Consider the following 19952-nt stretch of genomic DNA (forward strand, 5'->3'; position numbering starts at 1 on the left):
TTGTTTTTTTGTGTGTGCACGTTGCAAACATCCCCAAAGGCAATTCCAGATGAGGACCGTTATAAGCATCTCAAACAATGTACACAGTGACATTAAGTACACAACTTCCTGAACTCATTACCTGAAGGACGTTCCCTCATCTAAGTTTGACTTTTTAAATATTTTTTTAAACATAAAAGTCTCATTCTTTCATAGTCATACTTGCACTGTTGGCCTCTGTTCACTTTTGAAATAGGAAACACTGGGAAGGAAAGGAAGCGGGCAAGACCAAAGGTAGAAATAAAAGGATGGGAAGAGAGAGAAAAGCCAAAAGTGAAAGGGCAAGACAAGGCACAGAAAATCAAACCAGCTTGGAAACATCACAGAGAAATCAACCTTGTAGACAAGAGACCTTAATTACAGTTTGCTTTTTAAGACATAACTCAGACTACTCCTATTTGTTTTGTGGAAGGGGGAGACAGGGCTTATAATGGGCTGCAATAAACTTCCCAGTCAAGGCTAGATCATTTTTTAATTCTGCTCTGGGAGGATGTGTTGAGTAAAATACCTTAGCCTTTCGAGAAATCTAACCTTTTCTAAAAACACTTATTTTGCTTTTTCCTTTGTATTTTGGATGATCGTTCACCACCTGTTCATTTCTTTGCTCATCTCCTCAAGGCTCCTGGACAAGCAGCGGCTTGAGGATGAGGACTTGTGGGAAAGGAAGGAAACACACAGAGCTCTCTTATGTGAATAACGTGATTAGCAGAAAATACGAAAGAGGCTTCTTCCCCTGTTCCTAAAGCAGATTTTCTTTAGAAGCTGGCAGAGCTCCCAATTTGCTCTGGGGACAGAATCTGGCTAAAGTGCTGCCAGCGTCAGCCTCAGGTGCCTCCAGATTGATGGGTTTGGGCAGCCACACGGAAGGAGCACCACAGAGGCAGGAGAAGGGGGGGCACTCAGCACAGCACCGGGCAGGGCCAGCACAGGTCATGCACAGAGCAGGCTGGGTGCTCGCCCCACACCATCACTGGCCAGCCCTTCTGGCCACTGACACAGCTATGGATGGGCTGAGGGGCTGGAGATGGGAGAAGCTGGCTCCAGGGTCCAAGTTGGAGGAGGCTGAGTGGTCACAATGTAGGGAAGGAGCAGTGAAGGATGAGGTGGCCCCCATGGGCTGGCCCAGGGCACAGGCCGTTTCAAGCTGCACAGAGCAGCTCGGAGGGCAGAGCAATCCTGTCTTCCGGCACCAAGCAAATAGTGTCTCCTGACTTCCTGCCTGGCCCAGGGGTCTGAGCAAGCCGCCATGTGGGTTTGGGGAATGATCCAGAGGCAAAGGTTGCTGCTACCCTCCCTGGATCCTGCATTCAGCATTGTCACCGCAGCAATGCCCAGCCTACCCCTTTCAGTTTCCCCTGTGTAGCGTTTTCAACAAACACGCACTCTGGAGTACTTCTAATTGAACTGCAAGTCAGCAGGCACTCTATGAATTGTGATATGAGTTGATGGGGAAAGGAGAGGGGGACGGGGACCAACGTCCTCAGCTTCTGAGGCTACGGCCAGATTCCCTGCTAGGTTTTAGCTTAGCCAGACTAGGATTCCTGATGGGGAAACTTTAAAAAAACTGTTTTCCCCTATAGTAGTATTTGGAAAAGGTCTATGGCCATGAACTATTCATGGCCACTATCTGATTTCGCCCCCAGTATCTTCCAGATATCCTCACATGGATTCTTGAATAGCTTGCATATTAACAGAAAAGGTATGGGACACATTTGCCTCTCTGCTGCCTTAAATGTCTACCAGCCAGCCTGCCCTGAGTCTATTGATGAAGCTGGGAACTGGTGGTCAAGGTAAGTGGGCTGGCCTGCTGCTTTCTGCTTTCTCTGCTCTTTCCCCTAATGGAATAGCCTGTGTGTGTGTGTGTGTGTGTGTGTACAACTCATTCCTGATCATTTCAAAAAATTCAGAAAAGGGCTTCCCTGGTGGCGCAGTGGTTGAGAGTCCGCCTGCCGATGCAGGGGACACGGCTTCGTGCCCCGGTCCGGGAAGATCCCACATGCCACGGAGCGGCTGGGCCCATGAGCCATGGCCGCTGAGCCTGCGCGTCTGGAGCCTGTGCTCCGCAACGGGAGAGGCCAAAACAGTGAGAGGTCCGCGTACCGCAAAAAAAAAAAAAAATATATCAGAAAATACAGAAAAATGGAAAGAATGTCATGAGCTGGGAATAAGCACGGCTGACATGATAGCACACATTCTTCATGATTTTTATGCTAATATTTTGAAGAGAGATTAAAGGGTGCATATATTTTTATAACCAACTTTTTCACTCTACAATATATCACAAATATTATCCTTCCACGTTCATATGTATAGAGATATATTATCATTTTTAATGGCTGTCTAATAACCCAGGATAAAAATGTGCTGTGATCTAAATATTTAATCAATTGTCTGTAGTTAGATGATTTCAGTTGTCACTAGATTATTGCTGATGGATACAAGGGTCTTTACATAATCATCACTGATTCCTTGTCAGGTCATTCTCTTAAGATGAATTCTGCAATGTGGAATTGCTGGGTCAAATACTCTCACCTTTCTAAAGGCATTGATGCATCCTTTCAAAATTTTCCTATAGCAAGCAAAGCTCTACTAATATTCCAACCTTCCAAGAACAAATGAAACTGCCCATTTTCCTCCCTCACCCTGGACACTCAGCATTATGAGTCTTTTTCATCTTTTCCATTTTGATGGTTGTAAATAATAGATCTCATTTGCTGTTTTAATTCGCTGTTCAGTGTTTCCTCTCCTCCCTCTGTCATCTCTTGGAGCTCTTTCTCCACCAGTATCCCCCTCATTCAATGATAAGCATTAGCAGAGCACTTCCTGTGTGTGGGCACCAACCATGCTGAACATCAGCGCTACTGGAGTGGCACCGTCTCAAGTGCTCCAGGGTGGAGGGGTGACCTCGGGGAGCTGCAGAGTTTCATGGAGGAGGGGATAATTATGCTAGATTTGATGGAATGGTGACAGCAGGATGGATAGAAAAAGGTCATTTCATGCAGAGAAAAGAGCACAAGCAAAGTCACTAAGGCCTGTGTTCCAGGGTAGCCGGGAGGTGGGCCAGGCTGAGACGGGCTCTGTGTGCTGTACAGTGGAGTTTAGACTATTCTATAGCAATGACAGAGTTAAAGGAAGGGTTTTAGAGAGGAGAGTAGTGATCAAATTTGTGCTTACAAAGTTAATTTTGACAGCGGTGTGAAGGAGGAAACAAAGTGGGAGAGAGTGACGGAAGCAGGAAAACCAATAAAAAGGCTGCTGCGGTGGTCTGTGTGAAGACGCTGAGAGCTGGAGAGAAGATGGGGCAGCCAGGGAGGGAGCAGGGGAATGGCTGACATACAATTTCCAGGACAAGTGACTGGGTAGGGGAAATGGGGGAGAAGTTCAGGAAGAATTGGAGCAGAAGACAAGGTATGAGTTTGGGCAAAAAGGAAGAAAAGATGGATTCAGTTTTGAACGTGCTACACTTAAAGTGCCCATTGGCCTTTAGATACATGCAGCCAAAGGGAAACTGTAAATATGGATTTGGGACCCTGGAGAGGGGCTGTGGCTATGGATACAGATGTGGGCATCATCAGCATTCAGCATCCACACAGTGATAGCCAGGAGCCCTTCCCTACATCCCTCCACCCCCATCCAGGCCTGACATCCATATGACTCCTTTGTCCTGGTCCCCAACTTGTGAGCCCCTTTACCTTCTCTCAGAGGTGCCCAGCTTTTATGAGAAAGAATGGATCAAATGTAGCCAATTCACATAAAAATTGGAAAAATAAGCTATTTCTCTTATGGTGCAAACAGTAAGCATTTGTTTAAAAGGTGTTTCTTAACACAAAGAACTGAGTCCTTCATGGTGTGACAAATGGGTGGGAGAGATCTGGGGGACAAGAAGCCTTTCTGAGCTCTGTCATGTCAATAAGCCACCCCATCTAATCCTGCCCTGGGCTGGGGGCTCTGCTCTGCTGCTAAGGATGCGAAATGCAAAGGCACTGTTGGCCTCTGAAGGAAGCGTTCATAACTCCAGTTTGCCTTAAGACAGAGCTTTGCAACCAGAGACCTACTCCCAGGAGCCAGGTTTAAGCCCCGGGACCTGAAAAGGAACAGGGGGTGTGGTCTCACGCCATCAGCTGAGTGGCTTCCCAGCTATGGTTTGAACAACTCAATTAAAAGGACAGGCAGCGGCTGTCTAAGTAGAAACACAGTAAAAACAAATCTGGGTCATTTTAGCCTACTTTGTTCTCTTCAGCATCTTAATAAATGTTGATCTAGGAAAACAAAAAGGGCTTTTGAGAGCATGCTGGGATGGAGATGAGAGTGAATGTCAACTCTCAGCTTCATTTTTCAGCAGCTGACATTCCGGCTTGTCTCCAGACCCAGAAAACCTTACTCAGACCCAACCAGAAATTGCTCTCTTTTCCTTTAATCCTGTCTACTTTTCTCACTGGCTCCCTTCGAACCCTCTTTCTCCATTGCATCAAATCAGGGATGCCTACTGCATCTGGTGACACAGCTCTGGCTGGGCCCAGGGAATCAGACAGAAACCGCCAACCACACCGGCTGCTTCAGTGTACATCATTTCACGCACATCAGGAAGGAGTCTGCAATGGACGCACCTCACTCACCAAAACCAATGAATGAACAAAGCCTCTATTATTTCAAGAATAAGGACTTAACTAGAAAGGATGTATCTCAAAAACAATATTTTGCTCCACGATAAGTATCACTTCATGGCTTTCCCTGTTACAAATATGCATGTAATTAACTACAAGTCAAAAAACTAAAGGTTTCTTAGATAAACTAGACATCTGAGGTGTAGAGTGATGCACAGAGAACATATCCCACGTGCTCGCACAGGGAACCAACAATGCAGAACGTGGGAATAAACAGCTCTTATCAAGTTCTGAAACTACACAAGATAAATCATAATTAATGCTCTAGAATGTTTCCTGCTGGAAATATCCAGAAGACGTTCATTTAAAATGATATAAACACCTCAAGCGAGGAGGCAAGGCAGGAGGGAACAGGGCACAGAGAGATTCCAAACTCTTATTCAGTCCATAGCACGATTCTAAGCCCAAATTGTTAGAGTTTCTGGGCAGAGGAAACGATTTCTACTATGAAGGAGGAAGAGGGAAGCTCCCAGAGCACCAATTTCCTTAATGACAGGCCACCCTGAGAAGCTGGCAAGTTTCCTTTAAATATTTATGGCAAAAATCCCTGCAGTATCAAAGATCAAAATGGCTTCCTAATTTAAGCCAACACTTTTAAGTCTGTTGATAACTGCAATAGAAATTAACCTCAAAACAGCTCACTTCATCACTCACGTATGGGCTTCCAAGTTCAGGGCACTGAAGGTGCATGACTCACACCCATCTATGTAACTGTAGCATCTTCTATGGCCTCCATGTTGCTTTATCTTCATAAATCTTCTTCCTCTTTTAACTGAAGACACATTAATTACCCAGGCCTTTCTGTGTTCACATAAACAAAAACTAATCTAAAAACAGTGACTCCACCTTACTTTATTTCTTTAACATTTCCCAATTTTCCCGCCAAATGTGTAACTACCAAAACCCTTTAAAGTGCAACTCTAGCCACATTTGGGCAGATCTTAAGAGACACAGTTGTGAATGTGAGCTGCTGTTCTTCTCACCCTGCCAACTTGGCACCTTCATGTGTCATAAATCTTGATATGGAAGCAGGAGAACCAGAGTGACTATTTTCTGTTGGGACCTGTGTGTTCTCCACCCGGGATGGCAGGAGTCCTGCCACGGTCTTCTGAGACACAGCACGCTCTCTGGCAAGCGTTCAGGGCCACCAAGCCATCATTTTCACAACACATCGGAAGATTTTCAACTTAACAAGCTTGGTTCAGATATGAGAATCAAGTGAGATCACCTAGGAAAAAAAAAAATCCCTCCCCATACATCTGCCCCGAATGGGAAAGCTGATTGCCAAAGAAAAGTCAGGGTTCTAGAAGAACAGTTTCTACAGAAAACCCAAAGGGCCAAGCACTGGAAAAAAATATACACAGACTCTGGAATGCTGCCCTGATTTCTTCTGCACCCCAGTCCTTGTTTTCCCTCACTTTCATTGTCTCCCCTGCTGTCCCTGTGTGTACACAGCTGTGGGACAGTGATTACAGGTGATGACAAGCACAGCCCTCAGAGCCAGGCTGCCTGGACCCAGGCCCTTGGGCCATTAACTAGTTTCTCTGTGCCTCATTTCTTCGTCTGTAAAATGGGCTGCTTTGAGGATTAAATGAGATAACACAGTTGACGCCTCTTGCACAATGACTGACACATGACATAACCTGTCCCCTCTGCTCAACCCCTCTTCCTTGTTAGGCTGTGACTAGAGCAAGCATGGATGTATCTTTCCAAACATAAGGTAAAGGCAACTTCAGAACCGAATTCCAGTATCTACCTGTGGGACTTCGGGCAGATTCAGAGCAGTAGTACTATGCTAAAAAGTGCTTTATGTATATATAAATCAACTCATGTAATCCATAAGATACTTATAAGAGATTTACACTAGTTATTCCTCAACTAGTCATTCCTCCCAGGACCCAGGCCCTTGTGTAGTTCCCTCCCATATTGACTCTGCGCTTGGTCATGTGCTTACTCTGGCCAACGGCACCAAAGAAATGAGATTAGTAGACGCCTGATAAGCGCTTGCACACTAAAGCTTGTACCTTTAGACTGCTACCGCCGCCATGTCAAAAAGTCTAGCCTCCTTAAGGATGCAAGAGCACAGGGAGAGAGAAGCCCAGCTGATCCCCCCGCCCCGTTGGTCTTCCAGCCGAAGGTAGCTACCTGAATAAGCCCAGGTAACACCAGTAATTAAAATAGCCAGTCAACTCACAGAATCATGAGAAACAATAAGTTATTGTTAAGTCACCAAGCTTTAGGGTTGTTTGCTACTCTGCAGTGAGTAACTAAAACAGAAGTTGGTGAGTAGGGTGCTTCCATAACACAAACTTGAAACATGAGGCACTGGCTTTAGGACCAGATGGTTGGCGGAGGCTGAGAGGGCAGTTGGAAATACATTTTGGAGGCTGGAAAAAGGGCCACCCATGTTGCTGAAACAATCAGCAGAACTGTCATCTCTAGTCATTTGTAAGGTAAAAAACATATCTAATACATTTGTGGGTCTGAGCTCAAGAAATTTCCAGACAGAATGATGGAAGCATCAATAGATTTTTTTTTTTTTAGCTTTGCATAATGAGGTACAGGAAGAGAGAAGGATGAAAGAAGGAACCACTGACTTTGCAAGCAGAATTTAGAGGAAATTAAGGAGGGCCCAGAACTTGCTAGGTTGGCAAATAAAACTATTCCTCATTTCCATCCTCTACAGCAGGCAAAGGATTCTCCAAGTAAGAAATGGTCTCAGGGTAAAGATTAATCGAGGATGTGGCTGTAAGACCCTTTATTAAAACCTCTAGAAGACTTTAGGAAATGCTGAGTAGACCTTCTCAAGTAGACAAAAGCACTTCTAAGATTCATGGAAGCCTAATCCCAAAATAGCTCTGAGTAATCTGGAGCTGGGTTGCCCAACAGAGTAGCCACTAACCACACATAATTACTGAACACAAATTGATATGTAGTATAACTGTAAAATACACACGGGATTTAAAGGACTTAGTATAAAAAAATGTAAAATATCTTATTAATGATTTTTATATTGATTACATATTAAAATAATAATATTCTAGATATATTGAGCTAAACAAAATATGTTACTAAAATTACTTTCACCTGTTTTTTTATTATTATTTAAATTGTGGCTCTTAGAACTTTACAAAGTACATATGTGGTTCACATTTGTGGCTTGCATTATATTTCTATTAGACAGCACTAGTATAGAGAAAGGCCTATCCCAAAAAGAATTGTGGGCATAGATTTTGTCTACCTTTTTTACAGAACTAGAACAAAAAATCTTAAACTTTGTATGGAGACACAAAAGACCCCGAATAGCCAAAACAATCTTGAGAAAGAAAAACGGAGCTGAGGGATTCAGGCTCCCTGACTTCAGACTATACTACAAAGCTACAGTAATCAAGACAATATGGTACTGGCACAAAAACAGAAATATAGATCAATAGAACAGGATAGAAAACCCAGAGATAAATCCACGCACATATGGTCACCTTATTTTTGCTAAGGAGGCAAGAATATACAATGGAGAGAAGACAGCCTCTTCAATAAGTGGTGCTGGGAAAACTGGACAGCTACATGTAAAAGAATGAAATTACAACACTCCCTAACACCATACACATAAATAAACTCAAAATGGATTAAAGATCTAAACGTAATGCGAGACTATAAAACTCTTAGAAGAAAACATAGGAAGAACATTCTTTGACATAAATCACAGCAAGATCTTTTTTGACCCCCCTCCCAGAGTAATGGAAATAAAACCAAAAATAAAAAAATGGGACCTAATGAAACTTAAAAGCTTTTGCACAATGAAGGAAACTATAAACAAGATGAAAAGAAAATCCTCAGAATGGGAGAAAATATTTGCAAACGAATCAACAAACAAAGGATTAATCTCCAAAATATATAAACAGCTCATGTAGCTCAATATTAAAAAAAAAAAAAACCGGAGCCTCGCCTGGGAGCGCTCCCTAATAAAGCTCACTTGAAGCTTTCCTCTGTTTTGCGGTGCCGTTTGTTAAGATCCGACCTTACACAGATATTCAACAGCAAGTCCCACATGTGGACCTGTGTTCCAGACTCCTTTCCATCAGCAGCACATACGCGGGCCTCTCACTGTTGTGGCCTCTCCCGTTGCGGAGTACAGGCTCCGGACGCGCGGGCTCGGCGGCCGTGGCTCACGGGCCCAGCCGCTCCACGGCATGTGGGATCTTCCCGGACCTGGGCACGATCCCGTGTCCCCTGCATGTATAGGCGGACTCTCACCCACTGCGCCACCAGGGAAGCCCATGACCAGACATTTTTAAGGAACTACAGTTAACTTTATAGCACTAATTCTTACAAAGCATGCTTAGAAAAACTGGACTGTTCTCTGGTTTACAGGATTCCTTCAATATCTGGCTACAACCCTCTAAACTAAGCTTTCCAAACTCTGTGCTTCCCGTGTTTAGAAACTAAAATCTGACCATCCAGATTCCTTTTGTGTGCTGCACTGGCCTTTAATCCCAGGATCAGAAGAAGCCCTATGAGCTAAAGCCCAATCACTTCATATAAAACTTGAAGGACTCAAGGACTCATCACCATAGCAGACCATGCATGGGTTGGATTTTTCCCTGGACAAGCCATTGTCTGGGCCAGTAAGGAAGCTTGGCAAGATACTGGGTCACATATGCCCTTACATGAAAGGTAACCAAGGCTGTGGACCACATCACCAAGAGCATCAACATCTTAACTTCAAGGAACTCAGTGAGTGGTGTTCCACCAACTTCTTAGAATCCATTGGACAGGTTACTCTCAGGTGCAGCTCTTAAGGTTATTTACTTTAGTACAAACTTTCACATTAATACTTCTTATCTTCATTTCAGACATTCCTTTTTTAAGATATCTGATGTCCAGGACTCTAAAACAACTGAACATTTCTATCACTTCTCCATAAATGGTTCAACTGATTTTGAAGAAACAGTACCAAAAAGAGATTTTAAGAGATTATTTCTTGGACCCTGCTTGATCCTCCTCAAGAGGTTTATTCTCACCTCTGAATTGTTCAGCAAAAAAGGATATTCATTCATCTTCAACAAAAGAGACAGTGTTGAACTTCACCTAAGCCCTATGTTCTTGGAAAAGAGCAGCAGTTAAGAAATCCCCGACCCCCCCATCAACATTTTGTGTTCCAGGAAAGGGCTTCCTGCAAAGAACCAAAGAACCATCCTTCCCCATACGACTTAGATAAAACTCACTGTTCACTTTTTTTTTGTTTGTTTTTTTCAGTTCATAAGCAAAGGAAAGCTTTATTCTTTGATCAAAGAATTGGAGAGGTATGAGCTTGCATTCTAGAGTTCACACTCTCCTGTTGACTCTTTCCCACGACTCCTATAAGACGTAAGGATAACTCCACTATCTACCTGTGACATGGCCAAACATATACCTTTCCTTTTTTGTATGAACCTGCTGAGAAGGCCCAACAGACCCTCCTACTTCTTGTTCTTTGTCTCGTGATTAGATGAGATTAGAACTTTCTGCACCCTGGGGAAAAAAAAAAAAAAAAACCCAATCAAAAAATGGGCAGAAGACCTAAATAGACATTTTTCCAAAGAAGACATACAGATGGCCAAGAGGCACATGAAAAGCTGCTCAACACCACTAATTATTAGAGAAATGCAAATCAAAACTACAATGAGGTATCACCTCACACCAGTTAGAATGGGCATCATCAGAAAATCTACGAACAACAAATTCTGCAGAGGGTGGGAGAAAAGGGAACCCTCTTGCACTGTTGGTGGGAATGTAAATTGATACAACCACTATGGAGAACAGTATGGAGGTTCCTTAAAAACTAAAAATAGAATTACCATATGACCTAGCAATCCCACTGCTAGGCATATACCCAGAGAAAACCATAATTCAAAAAGACACCTGTGGGCTTCCATGGTGGCACAGTGGTTGAGAGTCTGCCTGCCGATGCAGGGGACATGGGTTCGTGCCCCGGTCTGGGAGGATCCCACATGCTGCAGAGAGGCTAGGCCCGTGAGCCATGGCCGCTGAGCCTGTGCGTCTGGAGCCTGTGCTCCGCAACAGGAGAGGCCACAACAGTGAGAGGCCCACATACTGCTAAAAAAAAAAAAAAAAGACACCTGCACCCCAATGTTCACTGCAGCACTATTTACAATAGGCAGATAATGGAAGCAACCTAAATGCCCATCAACAGATGAATGGATAAAGAAGATGTGGTAAATATATACAATGGAATATTACTCAGCCATAAAATAGAACGAAATTGGGTAATTTGTAGAGACTTGAATGGATCTAGAGACTGTCATACAGAGTGAAGTAAGTCAGAAAGAGAAACACAAATATCATATATTAACGCATATATGTGGAATCTAGAAAAATGGTATGGATGAACTGGTTTGCAAGACAGAAATAGAGACACAGATGTAGAGAACTAATGTATGGACCCCAAGGGGGGAAAGTGGGAGGGGGGTTGTTGTTGTTGGTGGGATGAAATGGGAGATTGCGATTGACATATATACACTAATATGTATAAAATCGATGACTAATAAGAACCTGCTGTATAAAAAATAAATAGAGAGACCTTCAAGATGGAGGAGGTAAGATGTGGAGATCACCTTCCTCCCTACAAATACATCAGAAATACATCTACATGTGGAACAACTCCTACAGAACAGCTACTGAACGCTGGCAGAAGACCTCAGGCTCCCCCAAAGACGCCTTCAGATGACCTACATGCAGAGGCAGGGCCAAATCCAAAGCTGAACCCCAGGAGCTGTGTGAACAAAGAGAGAAAGAGAAATCTCTCCCAGCAGCCTCAGGAGCAGCGGATTAAATCTCCACAATCAACGTGATGTACCCTGCATAGGTGGAATACCTGAATAGACAATGAATCATCCCAAAATTGAGGCGGTGGACTTCGGGAGCAACTGTAGACTTGGGGTATGCTTTCTGCATCTAACTTCCTTCTGGTTTTATGTTATCTTGGTTTATATTTAGAGTTTACTATCACTGGTAGATTTGTTTATTGATTTGGTTGTTTTCTTCCTTTTTTTATATATAGAAATATATTTTTTCCTTTTTCTCTTTTTGAGAGTGCGTATGTGTGTGCTTCTTTTCTTTTGAATTTTATTTTCTTTATTTTTTTATACAGCAGGTTCTTATTAATTATCCATTTTATACATATTAGTGTATATATGTCAATCTCAATCTCCCAATTCATCATACCACCACCACCCCCCGCCCTGGCACTTTCCCCCCTTGGTGTCCATACATTTGTTCTCTGCATCTGTGTCTCAATTTCTTCCCTGCAAACCGGTTCATCTATACCATTTTTCTAGGTTCCACATATATGTGTTAATACACGATATCTGTTTGTCTCTTTCTGACTTACTTCACTCTGTATGACAGTCTCTAGGTCCACCCATGTCTCTAAAAATGACCCAATTTCATTCCTTTTATACCTGAGTAATATTCCATTCTATATATGTACCACATCTTCTTTTTCCATTCATCTGTCGATGGGCATTTAGGTCACTTCCATGTCCTGGCTATTGTAAATAGTGCTGCAATGAACATTGGGGTGCATGTGTCTTTTTGAATTATGTTTTTTTCTGGGTATATGCCCAGTAGTGGGATTGTTAGGTCATATGGTAATTCTATTTTTAGTTCTTTAAGGAACCTCCATACTGTTCTCCGTAGTGGCTGTATCAATTTACATTCCCACCAACAGTGCAAGAGGGTTCCCTTTTCTCCACACCCTCTCGAACATTTATTGTTTGTAGATTTTTTGAATGATGGCCATTCTGACTGGTGCGAAGTGATACCTCATTGTAGTTTTGATTTGCATTTCTCTAATGATTACTGATGTTGAGAGGCTTTTCATGTGCTTCTTAGCCATTTGTATGTCTTCTTTGGAGAAATGTCTACTTAGGTCTTCTGCCCATTTTTGCATTGGGCTGTTTGTTTTTTTAATATTGAGCTGCATGAGCTGTTTATATATATTGGAGATTAATCCTTTTTCTGATGATTCATTTGCAAATATTTTCTCGCATTCTGAGGGTTGTCTTTTCACCTTGTTTATGGTTTCCTTCGCTGTGCAAAAGCTTTTAAGTTTCATTAGGTCCCATTTGTTTGTTTTTATTTCCATTACTCTAGGAGGTGGATCAAAAAAGATCTTGCTGTGATTGATGTCAAACAGTGTTCTTCCTATGTTTTCCTCTAAGAGTTTTACCGTGAACGGTCTTACCTTTAGGTCTCTAATCCACTTTGAGTTTATTTTTATGTATGGTGTTAGGGAGTGTTCTAATTTCATTCTTTTACATGTAGCTGTCCAGTTTCCCCAGCACCACTTAATGAAGAGACTGTCTTTCTCCATTGTATATCCTTGCCTCCTTTGTCATAGATTAGTTGCCCATAGGTATGTGGGTTTATCTCTGGGCTTTCTATCCTGTTCCATTGATCTATATTTCTGTTTTTGTGCCAGTGCCATATTGTCTCGATTAGTGTACCTTTGTAGTATACTCTGAAGTCAGGGAGTCTGATTCCTCCAGCTCCATTTTTATCCCTCAAGACTGCTTTGGCTATTCGGGGTCTTTTGTATCTCCATACAAATTTTGATACTTCTTGTTCTAGTTCTGTAAAAAATGCCATTGGTAATTTGACAGGGATTGCATTGAATCTGTAGATTGCTTTGGGTAGTATAGTCATTTTCACAATATTGATTCTTGCAATCCAAGAACATGGTATACCTCTCCATCTGTTGGTATCATCTTTAATTTCTTTCATCAGTGTCTTATAGTTTTCTGCATACAGGTCTTTTGTCTCCCCAGGTAGTTTTATTCCTAGGTATTTTATTCTTTTTCTTGCAATGGTAAATGGGAGTGTTTCCTTAATTTCTCTTTCAGATTTTTCATTAGTGTACAGGAATGAAAAAGATTCTGTGCATTGATTTTGTATCCTGCTACTTTACCAAATTCATTGATTAGCTCTAGTAGTTTTCTGGTGGCATCTTTAGGATTCTCTATGTATAGTATCATGTCATCTGAAAACAGTGACAGTTTTACTTCTTCTTTTCCAATTTGTATTCCTTTTATTTCTTCTTCTTCTCTGATTGCCATGGGTAGGACTTCCAAAACTATGTTGAATAGTGGTGAGAGTGGACATCCTTGTCTTGCTCCTGATCTTAAAGGAAATGCTTTCACTTTTTCACCACTGAGAATGATGTTTGCTGTGTGTTTCTTGTATATGGCCTTTATTATGTTTATTTATTATGTGGCCTTTACTATGCCCACTTTCTGGAGAATTTTTATCATAAATCGGTGTTGAATTTTGTCAAAAGCATTTTCTCCATCTATTGAGATGATCATATGGTTTTTATTCTTCAGTTAGTTAATATGGTGTGTCACATTGATTGATTTGAGTATATTGAAGAATCCTTGCATCTCTGGGATAAATCCCACTTGATCATGGTGTATGATCCTTTTAATGTGTTGTTGGATTCTGTTTGTGAGTATTTTGTTGATGATTTTTACATCTATATTCATCAGTGATATTGGTCTGTAATTTTCTTTTTTTGTAGTATCTTTGTCTGCTTTTAGTACCAGGGTGATGGTGGCCTCATAGAATGAGTTTGGGAGTGTTCCTTCCTCTGCAATTATTTGGAAGAGTTTGAAAAGGATGAGTGTTAGCTCTTCTCTAAACGTTTGACTGAATTCACCTGTAAAGCCATCTGGCCTGGACTTTTGCTTGTTGGAAGATTTTTAATCACAGTTTCAAGTTCATTACTTGTGATTGGTCTGTTTATATTTTCTCTTTATTCCTGGTTCAGTCTTGGAAGGTTATACCTTTCTAAGAATTTGTCCATTTTCTCCAGGTTGTCCATTTTATGGCATAGAGTTGCTTGTAGTAGTCTTTTAGGATGCTTTCTATTTTTGCGGCGTTTCTTGTAACTTCTCCTTTGTCATTTCTAATTTTAATGATTTGAGTCCTTTCCCTTTTTTTCCTGATGATTCTGGCTAATTGTTTATCAATTTTGTTTATCTTTTCAAAGAACCAGCTTTTAGTTTTATTGATCTTTGCTATTGTTTTCTTTGTTTCTATTTCACTTATTTCTGCTCCGATCTATATGATTTCTTTCCTTCTACTAACTTTGGGTTTTGTTTGTTCTTCTTTCTCTAATTCTTTTAGGTGTAAGGTTAGATTGTTTATTTGAGATGTTTGTTGTTTCTTGAGGTAGGATTGAATCCTATAAACTTCCCTCTTAGAACTGCTTTTGCTGCATCCCATAGGTTTTGTATCATCATGTTTTCATTGTCATTTGTCTCTAGATATTTTTTGTTTTCCGCTTTGATTTCTTCAGTGATCTGTTGGTAATTTAGTAATGCATTGTTTATCCTCCATGTGTTTGTTATGTTTTTTTTCCCTGTAATTGATTTCTAATCTCATAGCATTGTGGTCAGAAAAGATGCTTGATATGATTTCTGTTTTCTCACATTTACTGAGGCTTGATTTGTGACCCAACATGTGATCTATCCTGGAGAATGTTCTGTGCACTCTTGAGAAGAAAGTGTAATCTGTTGTTTTTGGATGAAATGTCCTATAAATATCAATTAAGGCCATCTTGTTTAATATGTCATTTAAAACTTATTTTTCCTTATTAGTATTCTGTTTGGATGATCTGTCCATTGGTGTAAGTGAGCTATTAAAGTCCCCCACTATTATTTACTGTCGATATCCTCTTTTATAGCTGTTAGCAGTTGCCTTATGTATTCAGATGCTCCTATGTTGGGTGCATATATATTTATAATTGTTATATCTTCTTCTTGGATTGATTCCTTGATCATTATGTAGTGTCCTTCCTTGTCTCTTGTAACATTATTTTAAAGTCTATTTTGTCTGATATGAGTATTGCCACTCCAGCTTTCTTTTGATTTCCATTTGCATGGAATATCTTTTTCCATCCCCTCACTTTCAGTCTGTATGTGCCCTAGATCTGAAGTGGGTCTGCTGTAGACAGCAATATATATGGGTCTTGTTTTTGTATCCATTCAGCGAGCCTGTGTCTTTTAGTTGGAGCATTTAATCCATTCACGTTTAAGGTAATTATCGATATGTATGTTCCTATTACCATTTTCTTAATTGTTATGGGTTTGTTTTTGTAGGTCTTTTTCTTCTCTTGTGTTTCCCATTTAGATAAGTTCCTTTAGCATTTGTTGTAGAGCTGGTTGGTGGTGCTGAATTCTCTTAGCTTTTGCTTTTCTGTAAAACTTTTGATTTCTCTGTCAAATCTGAATGAGATCCTTGCTGGCTGGAGTAATCTTGGCTGCAGGTTTTTCCCTTTCATCACTTTAAATATGTCATGCCACTCCCTTCTGGCTTGTAGAGTTTCTGCTGAGAAATCAGCTGTTAACCTTATGGGAGTTCCCTTGTACGTTATTTGTCATTTTTCCCTTGCTGCTTTCAATAATTTTTCTTTGTCTTTAATTTTTGACAGTTTGATTACTATGTGTCTCAGCATGTTTCTCCTTGGGTTTATCCTGTATGGGACTCTCTGTGCTTCCTGGACTTGGGTGGCTATTTCCTTTCCCATGTTAGGGAAGTTTTCAACTGTAATCTCTTCAAATATTTTCTTGGGTCCTTTCTCTTTCTCTTCTCCTACTGGGACCCCTATAATGCGACTGTTGGTGCGTTTAATGTTGTCCCATAGGTCTCAGGCTGTCTTCATTTCTTTTCATTCTTTTTCTTTATTCAGTTCTACAGCAGTGAATTCACCGTTCTGTCTTCCAAGTCACTTATCCGTTCTTCTGCCTCAGTTATTCTGCTATTGATTCCTTCTAGTGTATTTTTCATTTCAGTTATTGTATTGTTCACCTCTGTTTGTTTGTTCTTTAATTCTTCTAGGTCTTTGTTAAACATTTCTTGCATCTTCTCGATCTTTGCCTCCATTCTTTTTCCGAGGTCCTGGATCATCTTCACTATCATTATTCTGAATTCTTTTTCTGGAAGGTTGCCTACCTCCACTTCATTTAGTTGTTTTTCTGGGGTTTTATCTTGTTCCTTCATCTGGTACATAGCCCTCTGCCTTTTCATCTTGTCTATCTTTCTGTGAATGTGGTTTTTGTTCCACAGGCTGCAGGACTGTATTTCCTCCTGCTTCTGCTGTCTGCCCTCTGGTGGCTGAGGCTATCTAAGAGGCTTGTGCAAGTTTCCTGATGGGAGGGACTGGTGGTGGGTACCGCTGGCTGTTACTCTGTTGGGCAGCACTCAATAAAACTTTAATCCGCTTGTCTGCTGATGGGTAGGGCTGGGTTCCCTCTCTGTTGGTTATTTGCCCTGAGGCGACCCAACACTGGAGCCTACCCGGCTCTTTGTTGGAGCTAATGGTGGACTCTGGGAGGGCTCACACCAAGGAGTACTTCTCAGAACTTCTGCTGCCATTGTCCTTGTCCTTGCGGTGGGACACAGCTTCACCCCACTTCTGCAGGAGGCCCTCTAACACTAGCAGGTAGGTCTGGTTCAGTCTCCTATGGGGTCACTGCTCCTTCCCCTGGGTCCTGATGTGCACACTACTTTGCATGTGCCCTCCAAGAGTGGAGTCTCTGTTTCCCCCAGTCCTGTCAAACTCCTGTAATAAAATCCTGCTAGCCTTCAAAGTCTGATTCTCTAGGAATTCCTCCTCCTGTTGCTGGACCCCGAGGTGAAAGCCTGACGTGGGGCTCAGAACCTTCACTCCAGTGGGTGAACTTCTGTGGTATAAGTGTTCTCCAATTTGTGAGTCACCCACCCAGGAGTTATGGGATTTGATTTTATTGTGATTTCACCCCTCCTACCATCTCAAAGGCTTCTCCTTTGTCTCTGGATGTGTGGTATCTTTTGTGGTGAGTTCCAATGACTTCCTGTTGATGATTGTTCAGCAGTTAGTTGTGATTCTGGTGCTCACGCAAGAGGGAGCACCTTCAGAAATCATATCTCACCAGGACGCACTGGAAAACCTCTGTGTATGCTTCTTTGTGTAATTTTGTCTGCATAGCTTTGCTTTTACTATTTGTCCTAGGGTTCTGTCTTTCCTTTTTTTTTTTTTTTTTTAAGTGTAGTTTTTAGCAGTTGTTATCATAGGTGGATTTGTTCTTTGGTTTGGCTGCTCTCTTCTTTCTTTCTTTCTTTTTTTATATTACTTCCAATTTTTTTTATTTTAATAACTTTCTTTTCCGTTTCTTTCTTTCTTTCCTTTCTTTCCCTTCCTTCCTTCCTTCCTCTTCCTTCCTTCCTTCCTTCCTCCCTCCCTCCCTCCCTCCCTCCCTCCCTCTCTCTCTCTCTCTCTCTCTCTTTCTTTCTTTCTTTCTTTCTTTCTTTCTTTCTTTCTCCCTTTTCTGCTGAGCTGTGTGGCTGACAGGGTCTTGGTGCTCCAGCTGGGTGTCAGGCCTGTGCCTCTGAGGTGGGAGAGCCGAGTTCAGGACATTGGTCCACCAGAAACCTCCTGGTTCCACGTAGTATCAAATGGCAAAAGCTGTCCCAGAGATCTCCATCTCAATGCTAAGACCCAGTTCCACTCAACAACGAGCAAGCTACAATGCTGGATACTCTATGCCAAACAACTAGAAAGACAGGAACACAACCCCACCCATTAGCAGAGAGGTTGCCTAAAATCATAATAAGGTCACAGACACCCCCAAAAAAACACCACCAGATGTGGTCCTTCCCACCAGAAAGACAAGATCCAGCCTCATCCACCAGAAAACAGGCACCAGTCCCCTCCACCAGGAAGCCTACACAACCCACTGAACCAAACTTAGCCACTGGGAGCAGACACCAAAAACAACAGGAACTACAAACCTTCAGCCTGCGAAAAAAAGACCCGAAACACAGTAAGTTAAGCAAAATAAGAAGACAGAGAAACACACAGCAGACAAAGAAGCAAGGTAAGAAGCCACCAGACCAAACAAATGAAGAGGAAATATGCAGTCTACCTGAAAAAGAATTCAGAGTAATGACAGTAAAGATGATCCAAAATCTTGGAAATTGAATACAGAAAATACAAGAAACATTTAACAAGGACCTAGAATAACTAAAGAGCAAAAAAACAATGATGAACCACACCATAAATGAAATTAAAAATTCTCTAGAAGGAATCAATAGCAGAATAACTGAGGAAGAAGAATGGATAGGTGACGTGGAAGATAAAATAGTGGAAATAACCACTGCAGAGCAGAATAACGAAGAAGAATGAAAAGAACTGAGGACAGTCTCAGAAATTTTGGGACAACATTAAACACACTAAATTCAAATTATACAGGTCCCAGAAGAAGAAGAGAAAAAGAAAGGGAAAGAGAAAATATTTGAAGAGATTACAGTTGGAAACTTCCCTAATATGCAAATGGAAATAGTCAATCAAGTCCAGGAAGCACAGAGAGACCCATAGAGGATAAACCCAAGGAAAAACATGCCCAGACACATATTAATCAAGCTCTCAAAAGTTAAACACAAAGAAAAAATATTAAAAGCAGCAAGGGAAAAACAACAAATAACATACAAGGGAATCCCCATAAGGTTAACAGCTGATCTTTCAGCAGAAACTGCAAGCCAGAAGGGACTGGCAGGACATATTTTATATGATGAAAGGGAAAAACCTACAACCAAGATTACCCTACCCAGCAATGATCTCATTCAGATTCGACAGAGAAATTAACACCTTTACAGACAAGCAAAAGCTAAGAGAATTCAGCACCACCAAACCAGCTTTACAACAAATGCTACAGGAATTTCTCTAGGCAGGAAACACAAGAGAAGGAAAAGACCTACAGTAACAAACCCAAAACAATTAAGAAAATGGTAATAGGAACATACATATCGATAACTACCTTAAATGTAAATGGATTAAATGCTCCAACCAAAAGACACAGAGTGGCTGAATGGATACAAAAGCAAGACCTGTATATATGATGTCTACAAGAGAACCACTGCAGACCTAGGGACACATACAGACTGAAAGTGAGGTGACGGAAAAAGATATTCCACGCAAATGGAAATCAAAAGAAAGCTGGAGTAGCAATTCTCATATCAGACAAAATAGACTTTAAAATAAAGACTATTACAAGAGACAAAGAAGGACATTACATAATGATCAAGGGCTAAACCCAAGAAGAAGATATAACAATTGTAAATATTTATGCACCCAACATAGGAGCACCTCAGTACATAAGGCAAATGCTAACAGCCATAAAAGGGGAAATCAACAGTAACACAATCATTGTA

The sequence above is a fragment of the Delphinus delphis genome, chromosome 2 (genome assembly GCF_949987515.2).
Source record: "Delphinus delphis chromosome 2, mDelDel1.2, whole genome shotgun sequence".
Taxonomy (NCBI): Eukaryota; Metazoa; Chordata; class Mammalia; order Artiodactyla; family Delphinidae; genus Delphinus; species Delphinus delphis.